The sequence below is a fragment of the Athene noctua genome, chromosome 7, assembly GCF_965140245.1.
Source record: "Athene noctua chromosome 7, bAthNoc1.hap1.1, whole genome shotgun sequence".
Lineage (NCBI taxonomy): Eukaryota > Metazoa > Chordata > Aves > Strigiformes > Strigidae > Athene > Athene noctua.
Window position 1 is genome coordinate 23351674 of NC_134043.1, and position 15236 is coordinate 23366909.

General features: G+C 39.7%; 1 protein-coding gene across 3 annotated transcripts in view; it reads left to right on the forward strand.

The window, feature by feature from the left end:
- The window catches only part of METAP1D (methionyl aminopeptidase type 1D, mitochondrial), a 50626-nt gene that overhangs the window by 7047 nt on the left and 28343 nt on the right, over positions 1 to 15236 (forward strand). The window contains exon 1 of one of the 3 annotated variants that reach the window (XM_074910811.1): positions 12407 to 12472. The exons of the other annotated variants lie outside the window; for them this stretch is intronic. The gene's annotated coding sequence lies outside the window, so the exon portion shown is untranslated. Of the gene's footprint in view, positions 1 to 12406; positions 12473 to 15236 lie in introns of those variants that run through there. 3 annotated transcript variants of the gene reach the window in all.

Genomic DNA, 15236 nt, shown 5'->3' on the forward strand with positions numbered 1-15236 from the left:
GGACAAAAGGCAAAATTTGTGTCTTACTGAGGGGGTAGGTCTCCTCAGGGTCATAAATGCAGTGTTAACCAACATACAAATCTTTGTGTCGCTCTGCAAAGAATCAGATTAATGACTTAAGCTCCTCTACTCATACAGCAAATCAATGAAATAAAGGATACCACTTCTCTAGGGATTTAATTAAAGAAAAGAAAAAAATACAGAAGATGACTCCGCCAAGCCTACATACATGATTGAACTGCAAGTGAAGTCTCTGGCTTCTTGGTCCTTGCATGTTCTGTTACTTAAAACATCAGGAATAGGGGTAGAATATATCACAGGTCTCTGGTGGCTTCTAAGCTTGTTTACTGTAATATGTAGTGTTTGCAGAGAAAGAATGAAGGTCTGAATCATCCCTAAATAAATTCTGTACCTCGAATTGTGAATTATATTGTATGTTAGAAAAGATAGCTCCACTATCCAAAAATCACACGATCAGATGCCCTATGAGCATATAGTATACAATATTTTTTTGCCTCCCAAGAGCTTGCAGCACAGGTAGCTACAGCAGACACAAGGCACTGAAATCATGAGCACTAGCTGATGGATGGAGAAAGTGTAGTGCTGAGGGAGTAATTTGTGGTGGGTCTAGTGACAGCGTGGCATCAGCAGGATGAAACAGGGCCTGAGGCTGCCCTAATGCCTGCTGCTCCTAAGCTACCAGACGCGAATGCACAGTTTAACAGTGGACATATGTGAAGTGGCTTTCTAGATTTAGATAACATATTCCTTTTACTCAAGCTTTTGCACTGAATTATCCTACCTAGATCAGAAGCTGGATTGAAGGTGTCCATAAAACCAACGTACTACGTATCTGTAAAGTTTGGGAATTGTGTGTTGTGGGTGTTCTCTAGCTGTGCCGAGGAAACCAAACTGAGCCAGTCAGGCACACTTCCTCTCATTTCTTGCATGGTTTTCTACATATAGCTAGAGTTGGAGTGTAAGGTTGAGGGTACCATAAAAGTATTTCTGTAGTCTCATGGTATTTTCTTATTTTATTCTGAAGAGACCTGGGTTTCTGCTGGAAGACAGGCTACTTCTAGTTATGAACCTGTTCTGGTGCTAAAGCTGCAGCCGAGGTCTGTGTCATAAAATTGAACCTGGTTTCTCTTTTCACTATATTCGGGTGTACTAGACCTTATGTTCTGGTTGTGACAGTTGTGAATCATTAGGAAATTTAAGGTAAAGCTTAGAAGTTTTTGAGCATTCCTCAGTGACAATTCTGCTGGTCCACTGCATGCAATGATTTTGAAGTAGTGCTTGCTTGTGTATGCAGTCTGTAAAAGGCCTCTTCTGTGCTAAAACCACCTGTAGGACCCCTAATTACAATGATCTTCTCAATTCAGGATTGTATAATTTTCCCTCTTTTTTTTTTTTTTTTTTTTTGTTCCTTCTTCCTTCCCCCCCACTCCTAAACAAGCATATTCCTGTAGCACTGGGAAATGCACGACTGGCAAGAGAGACTTGCTGCCTCTTCTTCTCTTTGACAGTTTGACGTGATGATGTGCCAACCCTGGATAGCTTGCAGTGCTTCTAGACACCACATCCCAGTGCTGTCGATCTAGCAATATTTATTAGCATTAAAATTTAATTTGAAAACATTTTGAAGTAATGAAGTGGGAGGGGGAGTGGGTTACATGGCAATTGCTTTTTCCTTTTTTCGATGTTGTGCCCGTTCAAACTGTGTGCATTTGTCACAGTGGTTTCTTTTCTAAGTATTTCTATTTAAAAGTCAGTGTTTGTTAAAATATACTTGTTTGCCTGGTCTAACATTTGTATTCCATATGTGAAAAAGCAAGAGAACGTATACAAGGAGCGGTCTGTATGTGGTACGCTCTCTGCCTTACAGTTATTGCATCCCGTAGAAAGAGGCTGTTAGGCTAGAGCAGTGTTTTAATTTCATTTTTTAGTTTTCAGTTACACATTTCTGGAGCCTCCCTGACCACTGCTGTTACCTGATGGCGCCTATATTTCATCAAGTTTAGACAAGCAGTCTACCTGGACTTAGGCCCAGAGGAGCTGCTGTAACTGATGAACATGATCCCCTCTGCCTGGGAATCTAAGACCTGTAGTACCATGATTCCCAAGGGAATTGAAAGAAAACTGTTCAGGCCTCACCTCCTGCTTTTTTTATTTTCTTTGTTGTTTTTATGTAGTATCCCCTTGTACTGATGGGTAGCGTAACTCACCACAGGTAAAATCTGTTACTAGTTTGTCGATAGCAGAAAATTTGCTATTAAACCTAGACTGGAAACAGAAGAAACAAAGAGCAAGAGCACAGGCAGCTACAGAAGTTACTCTGACATCGCTTGATTACTGCTTACAAATAAAGTGACAAGTTATTAAACAAAAAAACCAAAAATCCTGCAGCACTAGTGTTATCATGTTGGTTTGGTTTTTTTTTTTTACTACATAATCATTTTTATGCTTCCAGTGTTTAGTGGATACAATTGCATATTTTAATTTTGTTCTTGTATGGTTCTCTTTAATATGTTTCATTCTGTTGGAAAAACTGTATTGTATAAACATTGTATATTATTGTAGCTGTGGCATATTATCATAGTGGATTTTTTTATTTAGAAAATGTTTTTAGAATTTTTTATGATTGCGGAGTGGATGTTAGCTTTCAATGTAATTAAATTTAATTGCATTTCCTGTACGTTTTATTTTTAGTTTGCTCTTATATGCCTTTATTTTCATTAGGGGTTGTAAATTTGACATATTTTTTTAAGAAAGCAAGTTGTTGGCAGTCAGGCACAAGGCAACTTTAAAGAAATGAAATAATTATCTTTAAATTCTTCTAAATGTGGGGAACATGTAGTTTCTTCTTAACAATCAAGAGCTGTTTCTTCATGTTGTTTTGGATTGTGTGACCTTGTTTGTTTTTTTCTTTTGTAAGTTTAAAAAATTAAGATGAGGAAGAGTAATTAAAAGCTGCTTCTTCCTTCCTATTCTAGCTTTTATGTCCAGGTCAACTGGACAAGCAGGCAGAACATGTTAATTACTCTCTGAGCTACATACATTTTTGCTCTTGTTCATTGATCTTTTACTGCTCATGTTTACCTAACATGTTATACCATTACTTGTAGAGAGAATATTTTCCTTGATATCTTAAGAAAAAGTGTGGAAAAATTTGCCTTCAACTACTTTTTGTTTTTCTGTTATTGTAACAGTTTGTCTGACTTACTTATTTGTTTAAACATGAGCTGTTTACCCTGGGAGGAACTGAAGTGGCTGGAGAACTTGTAAAGCTCTGTATTTGTGAATGTGAAGACTGAACAGATGAGGAGTCTCAGATTTACTTATTTAAATCTAGTGACTAATAAACATCTGAAATAAAGACATCATTACTAGAATTCCAATTTTCTTTTTCTCTGTGTAAGGGAATATAAGGTCTGCTGTAGCACAGTACAGGTATTATATTACAGTTCACATCTTCCAGGCTCCTTGTCTGCTCCAGATTTGACATTACTGGTATTTCTGAGGGTTTTTTTTTTAAAAAAAATAAGATCTTTTTAAATGTCAAAAAGGTAAAAGTGCAATTCTGTGGTATAATCACATTAAGATTTTTTTCAGTCACCACCAAGTGAGTTATTGTTCTTGCTAGACAAAGTTCATTCCAAGTTTTTGATAGAGAACACCTGGGGAGTGAAGTTGGGGTTGTTTTCTTGCATTGTGACAGTATTCAGAGGCAACAGGCTTCAGGTTTCTGTTGTCTAAATTGTAGGAATCTCCTGCCCTGGAGACTGTGCAGCAGTTGAAAGAAATAAGGGAGAGAGGCAGAGGCTTTTGCAGCACATAGGCTTTCTCAGCTCACTGCTCAGTGGCAAATCAGTTTGAGAAGCTATGTTGTCTCACCTTGGTGTCTCATGGCCTTTCCACTTTCTGGTGTCCTGGTGGGAGCTACTGGTCCTTGGGAACTCGCCTGCTTTGGAAACAGGAGGTTCTCCTGCTAGTCTACTGCTGTCCTTCTCACAGTAAGACAAGTTCTCTTACAGCTGTGTGACTGAAGAGAAGGTATGATCTCAATACAGTGTGGGGCTCAGGTCCTTCATGGGCCTAGGAGCCAGGAACTAGGGATTTGGGGAAGGTGGTGTGCATGACTTTGTATAAGATATTCTATTTTCTGTGTCTTTCTCCACCTACAATGCAGATATTTATCTACTTGCAGGTGCATTGGTTGAAATTAATGAGTTGTTTGTAAAGCACTTGGAAGATGAAAAGCGCTATAAAAATGCGAAGTAGTATTATGTGTGAGGTCTTGAGGGCATAATGGTTGTTTGCCTGCCAGTATTTAAAGCAATTTGTTACATACTAAGTATGAAAGACACTGTGTGAAGTGAAGTTCTAGTTTTCATTTAAGAAAAATCACTCATTTTCTGTTTAGTAGTTCAGGTCACACCACTGGTCTTCAGTGTTACCTAGAGTGAAAACAGATTCTAGAAGACTTTTTAAAAGGAACCATTTCAAAACTTTAGAATTGGGTGGTTGTTATAATAAGGGTTTCTTCTCAGTCAGTTACTTCATACCCTCTTTATATGTCTTGGGTTTTGTTTGCCAAATTCCCAGGTCTTCTACCTTCTTCTGTTCTGCCAAATGCTTCTTCTGTCTCTTCTTACACTTCTGTCTGAACTGTTCTTCATGCTGCTTCTGCTCAACAGCTCTTGCCACATTGCACAGGTTTCCTCAGCCCTTCGTCTACCTACACCTCACTTTGGTCATTCCTGCACCCAGGCTTCCCCTGTGCTCCTTCCCCAAGGAGTCTGTCGGTCACGCTGCCTGGTACGGTGAAGGATGCTTCTCTGATAAATATGAGAGTGAACTGCCTGTTGTCAGGCAAAAACATCCACAGAAGGGGCAACGTTGTTCTGTGTTTGAGAGCAGACCTCGCTGTCTGTGACGTGTTAGTTCAGTAATCTTCAAGCTTTTTGAGCATGAGTTTTTCTAAGCGTCCTCCAGTGGCGATGTGGACTCCCATGTAGGGAACCAGAACATAATGATCTTGCTTTCTAAAACAGTCTTTTCGTGGTCTTTGGATGTGGCCATCAAAATCCCGGGTTTCCTCAAATCACAAGCTGAAAACAACTGTGTCACTGTGTCTTGTTTATTATGCATCAGCACCATATAGTCAGTCCAGCTTGGATAGTAAAATACTTGCTTTGGCCCCAGTCTTGGTTTACTGCATTGGGTTAGAGATGTGAAACAAACAAATGCCCCATCTTAAATAGATTCACACATATATAAATACTTAAATGCAGTCCCCCTCACTTTGTAAAATGTGTCACATAACCAGAATAGTGCGTGTTTTAATTGTAGGAGTAAAATGGGAGAGGGTAGGTGGCATAGTTTGAGCCCAGAGGGCAGGTAAGCACCATGTAGCCACTCACTCACCCCTTCCCCCCCAGGAATGGGAAAGAGAAAATAAAGCAAAAGGTTTGGGAATTGAGATGAGGACAGAGAGATGACTCACCCATTACAGTCATGGGCAAAAGACAGGCTTGTTAGGGGAAGAAAAAGAACAATTTAATTCAAACGCTAACAACAACAACATTTAATAGACAGAGTAGGATGGTGAGAAGGATTACCACATCTTAAAAACACCTTCCCCCACCCCTCCCTTCTTCCCAGGCTCAGTTTTGTTCCCAGTTTTCTCTACCTCCTTCACCCCAGCAGCTCAGGAGGGCAGGGGATGGGGTTACAGTCAGTCTGCCGCTTCTTCCTCCCCAGGGGGAGGACTCCTCACATTTTTCTCTGCTCCAGTGTGGTGTCCCTCCTGTGGGAGAGTGCTCCATGAACTTTCTCTGACATGAGTCCTTCCCACAGGATGCATTCTTCCTGATATGCTCTAATGTGTGTCCCTCCAGCACATTGCAATCCTCTCAGTGCTGAACTACAGCAGCGGGGGCTTCTTCCCACAGAGTCCTGGCCTTCTTCAGGTGCAGACACCTGCTCCGGCACGGGGTCCTCCACAAGCTGCAGGTGGGCACCTGCTCCACCATGGACCTCCATGAGTGTCAGGGCGGTGGCCCTGCCATCTCACCATGAGCTACAGGGGGGCTCTGCTCTAGCACACCTCCCCTCCTCCTCCTTTCAGCTGACCTCAGTGTTTGCATACGTGTCTTCCTGGTAACTCTTCCTCACAGCTCCAACTCCTCTTTCCAGATTCCCCTTCTTCAATACATTAGCACAGAGGCACAGCCACCATTGCTAATTGGCTCAGCCGTGGTGCAAAGGCAGGTCCAGCTTGGAGCTGTGGGAGCTTCAAGAACCTTCTCGCAGGGTGTGACTGCTGTAGCTCTCTCCCCCACTACCAAAAACCCTGCCACATGCAAACTCAGCACAGCAGGCATGAAAATTTGTATACCGCAGAGCAAGGTCTTGTAGTTTATTGAATGCAATTCCGTCAGGAAAATAGAGTATGTGGCTATGTTTAGTATGATAAAAAGTGTCAGAATTCTCTATTTTGTCTTAGTTACTGCATTATGTTACTAAGTTTTTAAAAGGATCTAGGAGAAATCATTTAAGATAGTATTTACAAGCTGACCTATTAATTGGCTTGGGCTTTATCCATATAACAACTGACTGTTCCTTGGAGGTAGTTACTACAGACATTTCTGGACAAAGGAAGTTTGAATTATTTTTTTAAATTCCCTTAAGATTGTTCATATTTTTAAAAAAAAAAAAAGTGAAAAACAATCTGGAAATGTTTTATGATATAGAAACAAGGTATGGAAAGTTTGTTTATTTTGTTAAATGACTTACTCCCTGGGGAGTTCTCCTATTAGAGCCCTTGTCCTTTCCAAATCAGTAGATGTCTTTCCCTATACTTCTTAATTTCTGAACAAAGAGGAAAATGTTGGAAACCAAGTGTTCAACAAACTGCCCTGCTGCATGGAAACCTTAGAAAAAGGGAATAAAGGCTCTTCAGAGCTTCTCAGAGGTCTTTTGGCAGGCATACTCGGTAGTGCGCAGTCTGAGAAAACTTTCATGAGTGGTTTTGAAAGTCGCAGTGTTCTGAGTTTAGAAGATAAATAACTAGCCACTCTAACCAGCTGTATAAAGTGTCCAACCTTCACATTTTAAAGATGTTTACTTTCAGGTATTTATTGTTAGGATACCTGTTTAAAGCTATATTTCACTTTTAGATTGAGCTCATTTTGAACCATGAGGGACTACTGCAGTAATGAACACAATCCAAATTTGTATATTAATACTTATGGCATATCAGATGTTTTCTAAAGGAATGCATACACTTCTCAGATTATCTGTTTCATGTTTAGTTGTGTATAAACAAATTAGGTGCTGCCTTATGTATTTTTTTAAATTATGAAAGTCAACAGATGTGACATACTACTGAAAGAAAATGGCAAAGAAATTGTTTGTTTCTCACATAAATTCCAGCTGTTCAGTCTCCGATTTTCTGATAGACACAGGTGGAGATGGAATTTGAAAAAAGCAAGTGAGCTCCCAACCTCCTTCCACAAGTCATAAAAATTAGGCACTTCATGTAATAGATGGTGCAGTCACTGCAGATCAGCTTGTATGCTGCTTGAGTTCGTAGCTGTTGAATGTGCTTGTAAACTTATCTAGAACTGTTGAGGTCCTTCTCCACTGGACATAGTGGACAGTCATCTTGCAAAGATGTCCTTGTTTGACACCAAATTGAGGTGAACACAGTGGTTTGTGCAGGTCTGAGAACTGAGTCACACTCTTGCATCGTGAATGAAATGGTAGGCAGTGGTGAAGCTTAATTTCATTGCCATGTGTTTTCTGAACTAACACCTGTGAGGTGGCCAGGCGGGTCTCACCTCTCCCAACCTATTTCTGGTTCTTCTGCACTGATTATTGTTAACATACTTCTTATAGCTCATGACAGAGACTTAAAGGAAATTGGTGTTCTTTAAAGAAACAAAGTAGTGGGACTTGTCTAGGTTTATAAGGATTTATTCATGCTCTGGCACACCCTGCTAATGCAGCAGAAGCTCAGTTCATGAGAAGAGTTTTCTTCTGGGAAAGCTTAAATCAGTTCCTCAAAAAGATCAAGTTGTACCAGCAAGAATTATTTTGCTGGCATAGCTCCATCCCAGTGGTGTTCTGAGTGGTATCATTACATTGTCTAAGAGTTTTGGGTTGTAGAGTACTCTCCTTAACTAATACAAGTTTTCTGGCAAACCTTTAATTGCAGAGTGTCCCAAAGACTGCAGGAGAAGTAGCTGCTTCTAAAACCTGCTTGATAAAGACAGTCTTGCTTTTGTTCCTCTTGAGTCTGTTTTGTCCAAATAACTCTCTTATAAAAACTGTTTCACAAAATCAGATATAGAATAAGGTATCTGATAGACAAACTTCAGGAGCTTTTGCTGCAACAGTATCCCCAGCTGTGGGAACCAGCTGGAGGTTACGAAGAGGTTCATGGGAGGTTGGCAACTGGAAGTTCAGCCAGCTGAAAATAATCTGCCGGGGTGACTGGGGTAAAGCTCTAAGGTGCGACAAGTGGTGATGATGGACTACCAACCACTGCACCATGAGCAGACACGGCGGAGGCATGGACATATCACTTCTGCTAACTGTGCTGTTGCAAGGCAAGCAGCCACATCAGAAGCAATTTTGCTGTAGCTGTTTGCTCAGGGAATGCGAATCAGAAGCCCTGACATTTATAAAGTGGTGGCCAGGGCCATCAAATTCAAATTCACAGTCACATCACTTTGCCGTAGGCCATGAGGGTAGATCGAAATGGACTTCACATTTTCCATGATTAAAATATGCAACAGCATTCTTGGCACATAACTGACTGAATTCAACTGGAGATGACTTCAGAGTCAAAGGAGTTGAGACCTCCTCCTGTATATGTCTTGGCTATGATTTTGTCAAAACACATAACTTCTATTACCACATCTTTCATATATTTTAGCACCAAAGCTTCTCACTCAGAATTTGTCCAGGTGTTGGACCAAAGTCTTCCAAGAGACAGACTGAAGATAGGAAATTGCCTGGTTCTGTGGCTGGGCTTCTACAGAAAGTTGTGGGAGTGCCAGCGCTTTCTTCAGAATTGAGGCTTTTCTCTCTGTCCAGCTCTATTTTATAATTCTCTGAATAATTTATAGTGCATTATGAAGCACATTTGGATAGAAGTTTAATGAACAACTTCACTGACCTGATTTTTTAATTAGAAAAATAGTGCCTTTGCCACTGAAATCACCAGTGAAATTGAGGCATCAGTGTTTCCCCATGCAGATCTGCAGGTTTAGTAAAGCACTGTCAAGATGAATCTGCACTATCATCAGATTTACCAGGGGCTGCCAGGATCGCTGGCCTTTCTTAATAGCACCAATGTGTACTTCTTGCCACATGCGTGGCTTTACTACTAGCCCATTTTGTATTTGTTTATTCAGTCCTCCCCATGAGGAATGCAATACGTGCACATGACTTGCATGACACAGACAGCTATGCACCCTTCTCTTCCAGTCATACTAAATTTTTCTTGGAAGTAAAAATGCTGGTTTGTATCAAATTGAATGGAAAGCCTTTGCAAAAATTTTTATGCAATTAATATCTACAAATTTTGTTTCTCGTGTCAGTCCTGCGTCCAGAGTTCTTTCTGTCTAGCCAAAGCACCAGATAAATAAATATGTAAGTGAGCTGTGTTCTGGTTGAAACTTTTCCACACTTGCAAGCAGCTGGCTTCTGTCAGAGCAACTGGGAGATCCAGCTGTGGGCTCAGGTTGCTGCCCACACCGATCTGTCTCTCCAATGCCCAACACTATTGGAAATCTGTATATTTAAACCACAAACCTGTAACAACAACAAAAAAAAAGAGAGTCGAGGTGGATGTTTGACAAATCATGCAAGACAGTCTTAAAGTTCTGCATTGAATTTGCAAATTAGCATTTGGTTAAGTAGGATGTCCCCATGGAGAATTTCATGGATTATTGCCCAGCTTTGCAGGCAAGGTAGCTAAGCCTGCTCTGAAGAACTGCCTGTCATATTTAGCTGCCAAATTAGATTATCTTCATCTTGTGGAAAGCAAAACATCTATTGCTCCTTACAGATTTACTATCTGTGCAGAAAAAGAGCTGTGTAAACTGTTTTCAGTCTACAAAAAGGAGTTAGAGACCTAATTTCTTGTGAAGACCCTTTGCTTACTTAGAAAATCAGATGATGGAATAGTCCAATAAACTGTACAAAGTGAGTGAATAGCCTGGTGAAGATAGTTTAGAAATGAGGTATTCTATTTTTTTTAAGTCAGCCTGTGGGGAGTGGCAGTCATGGGCCTTGGACCTCTGGATGCAGCAGAGAGGTGTCATGTGGGTGACCAGTACCTGCAAAGTGTGCATAAGGAGAAGTAACTGGGAGCGTGGTCAAGATTTGGAGGTGGGAGGCACTGCCTAAAGTGCAACTGGATGGCATGATCCTCTCTCTAGGGATTAAGCAGCTGCTGTAATTTGTGATTCAACAAGAAATTTCGGTAATTTCTGTTTCAACAATATGAGTGCTGGTTGCAGTTCCACCAGGAAATCTCCTGTAACAGTAGCTGGGGTGTTGACTGTGGGGTATGGGACAGTGGAGAAACCTAGAGGTCCTTCCTTATTGCTCAGGGCTCCCAGCTAGCTCTTGGAATCCAAACGTCATGTTTTATCACTGAAAAGCAAAGGGACAGATGCGCAGGACTGGAGCCAGTCCCACAGACATGCTTTAGAAACTCACAGATACTGAATTCCAGCTGGCTTAACTCCTCCTGATGTGCATTACATGGAACAGGGTGCAGGGCAAACGAGTGTGACAGATACTGACCTGCACATGTGTTGTCACACCATGAAATACGCTGACCTCTCTTCCATGTTCCCGACACCTAGAAAAGTCCATGGTGAAGACAGAACCTTAGCCATCATAGTGGTGGCTATTGTTTAATTTACTGTAATTTGACCACCAGGTCAGTGCCCATGGATGCCTTAGCTCTTTGCACTGAACAGTTCCTGCATCCAGTTAAGGTCTCTGCTGTACCCAGCTGTTGATTAGGTACTGGTGAAACACTTGTCCAGGGCATGAATGTTGCAAATAAAGTCTTGTGAGGTCTGATTGGTCGGAAACCTACTTTGCCATATGTTCATTAATTTAAAAACTGAAGCTCAGTTTCTACCCCACTTCATTTACATCTGTGAATTGGAAAATGAAGCACAGTGAAGGCTGTCAGAGAAAGCAGGTGGCCAGTGCCCAAGCCGTATTATTGCTTTTCATATCCCAAAGTCAGTAATTTGGGATTGTGTTGGCAAGTGAGTGGCCAGTATGACTTCTGGAGATGTGTGCTACATCACTGACACCTATATAGCAAATAACAACTACTTTCAACAGTAACCAAAACCAGTTTCAAGGGTTTAAGTTTGTTACTAGAAAATAAATTGAAATACCATTGGCTGTGCCGATATCAGTGTGTCTAAATAAGGATATTTAGAGAGCAGTCACTGGTAAAGCTAAACTATCCATTGCTGGATGTCCAGCAGCGATAAAGGAAGAGGTAAAAAGTCCTATGGCCTGCCTGCCCATTGCCTCACAGCCTGTGCATCCCATCTCCAAGACACTTGGACCTCCCCTGTGTTGTCCTGCAGGATCTGCCCCCTGGTATGAACAGCATGAGGTTTCCCAGGCAAGCTCTGCCAACCTTGTTATACCATAATATAATCAAACATGTCATCTCTGCTTTTATAGAGATTTTGTGCCATGGTAGTACTTTTCGTGTTTAAGACAATCTTGATCACTTCCCTTTTTTTTTCCTTTTTTTAAATCCTAATAATATATTTATTGTATAAACGAGTTTGAATGTTTGGTAGCTGATCATCCTGTTACTTTCCTCCTGTTTTGTACTTATGTTCTTTAGCATTTATTTGAGCAGCTTCCCTTTCCACAGAAGCGCTATGCTATTTATAAATTACCACTTTATTTGCAATATGCCATATATGAAAGGGGCCGTAGATGATGGTTACGTGTCTTGTGAATAGAGCCATTAATTTTGATGTGTTTTATAAACAATTGGCAATAAATGGCCTGATCCTGTGTCCTTTGACTTTAGTGGGAGTTTTCCAACAAGCGTATTTACGCAAGAACAGCCCGTCTGCCAGCACAGCGTCAGTGGGCAGCACGCCTTTGCATTCAGCACAGTTGCACATCCCCTTGCCAAGAACGAATTTTGCCGATTCAAATTTGCTCAGTTTGTCAACACACAGCTCCCATTGAACTTCGCAGGATGAGAATCATTCTTGGCATGGGGCCGCGGGCAGCCCGGGGAGTGCTGCCGGCACCGGCTGCGGCGGGAGCTGTGCACCAGCGAGAGGAGCAGCGCCCAGCCTTGGCTCCCCGGGTTGTGAGGCTCCCGACTCCTGTAGCGTGTGTTCGCTGTTGTTTGACTAGTGTGAAGAGTCGGTGATAAAAAGAGATTTCCTAGGTTAGTTTTCAAGGCGTGTTTGGTTTTTGTTTTTGTTGGTTTTTTTTTTTTTGTGGCTGTCTGGATGATTAATGTGAATAGGAAAATACTGTTGACCCATTTAAATCATGTTAGACGACATCCATTGCTCATCTGCATAATGAAATACACACTGAACATTACAGCCTAAGTATAAGAGCCAGTGAACTACAAAAATAATATTTTACTCATTTAGATTATGAAGTAAAATATAGGACATTAGTACTAATCATAGTATTAAATTTTAAGCCATGCAAATTGTAATTGTCAGTGAAAAAGGACTATAAGTTGAAAAGGCTATTAGCATTTCAGCTTTAACAGTTAATTTGAGTAATCTTTTTTTTTTTTTTCTAGCATACAGCTTAGGAAAGTCTGTATGCAAAACATTTAATAGTAAATGCAGGAGTGTTTGTTTTATGTCATTATTTAATTTCGATCATTAAAGAAATGTTAGAAATATTAATTTGCAGTATTGAAATGTATTAACATTTTATATTATGAAGAGTAAACTGTAATCTTTACTTGGATAAAATCAGATCTGAAAGGCAAATTATTAGTAACTGTGAGGTGAAATAATTTTAAGCATTTCTTTAAGTACCAAAGCAAAAACTGAATCCTTTAAAAATATGGATTTCATCAAATAGAAGCATCATTTTCAGCATTTTAAACTAAATACAAATTTTAAAGTACTGAATTTAGGCTGTCAGGTTTCTATGGTTACCTACCTTTCCAGCAGTTTGGTGAGATGTGTAAATAGGCCTATGAGTCACTTGTAATTATTTGTTTTTTGTTTGTTATAGTTGTAATTCTGTGTTCAGTTTGAATCTAATATAGTTCACACCACATGCTTTGGTTTATGTATATTTTAGTGCATATGATTGACAGTGATTGAGCATTTCTTATGGAGTACTTGTTTTTTTTGTCGTAAGTGATGTATGTTGGTACTTCTGAAAATGTAAACAACTTCTTCCTGTATCACTGTTTGATAAACAGCGACTTTTATGATAAGAAAGAGGTCTTTGTAAATGCTAAGTAAGGAGGTAAGTGAAAGGTATTTTTTTAAAAAATTAAAACAGCTCCCAAACATTATACCATACTCTTCCAAATTCAACCCATAATCCTATCAATATAATACATTCAGTGACCCAAACATCATATATTTATGAATAAGCTTCCAAGTTATGCATTAATAGCACATAGTAATGACTGACAGATTTAAAAATAAGTGTTTTAATAAGTATGCTACAAGTTATCTGCAGCAAGCTCTTGATGGGAACATCTTCATTGTGCAGAGCATTTTCTTGAAAAAAAATAAGGGTTTATTACCACCACCACCACCACAGCAGTTTAGCAGAAACAGCTGTAAACTCTTACACCTCTCTGTGCATATATTTTGAAGTCTGGGTTATAGGATGTAATTCCCCAACCTTACACTCTTCACGCTAGCAGAGGACACATATATGTGTTCTCAATAAAGGCTCACTGTCCTAATATAACTTGTGTTTTCATGTGAAAACAGGACAGGTAATTAAGAACATTTAATACAAGGCAAGAAACACAGCTAGCTGTCATTTTTACCAAATGAGTAGTAATGTAATCTAATTTTATTAAGGTATTCATCCCAAAATTCCTATCAGCATGCACTTTTTTTTTTTTTTTAAATTTTGAGACAAGACTGGCTTATGATTTAGAAATCATCTTGTATCCTTACAGATTCAGCTCCAGGTGTATTGAAAATAATTATGGCAATGGGTCTTATATTTTGTGTGGGGAAAAGACTCCTGACTGCCCATTCTCTTCCTATGTCTCAAGCGATGCAGAAAATCTGATACAATGTTCAGGAGCACCCTAAATCTTCTATGCAAAGATTACTCTTATTTCAGCAGCCTTGCTCACCCACTGAAAGGTGACAAATATTTTGTGTAGTGATTCAGACATATTTTTTCCATTTCAGATGGAAATTTAAGAGGTTAAAGTAGGATTTATTTTTAACATTTGATACCGTATCAGGCGTGTATATACGACATAAACATGCCAGTTGAAAAACAGTTGTTTCACAGACCACCTGAAAAGATTTTATCACGGTAGGATTCAATGAATGTTAAAGCTGTGGGTGGGTGCATATTAACAACAAGATTTGGCATTGTGCATGTGTGTAAGGACTATTTGAATAGCTCATTATTTTAATCTGAAACAACTGCTATTTTTTAAACTGAGTAACTTGTTCCAACAGTTGTTACTTCCCTACAAAATCAAAATAATGAATACAATAACCAGTCTTTCAAGCGAAAGTAATTTCTCTGATCTGTTAAAAAATCTAAAGTTAGATAGAAAGTGATTTGAATATTTAAATATGCAAACTGGAGCAGATATGTTTCTCATTCTCATTTATTCACTTTATGATAAATTAATTTACTCGATACAGGAATGCAGTAACGTAAGAGGAATGTTTCTCCTGCTAGTCACAGAAGTTGAGACTTGCCAGATGCTGTGATCTGGAGCGTAAATTCCCCTGATATTAACTGTGTGTGAAACTCTTAATATTGCTTTGACCAGCTTTTGTACCTGACTTGTTTCATTTTGCTCTGATACAATGTCTTTTTATTTTCTACTTGTGTCATTCTACAGGAGGGAGAAAATGTAGTAGAAATAACACTAGGATGGAAGGCTCTATTGGAGAACTGCAATGGCCTTTTCCCAAAGTTAAGCCCATACAGCCCAGTCCCATTTTCTGTAATAGACAACT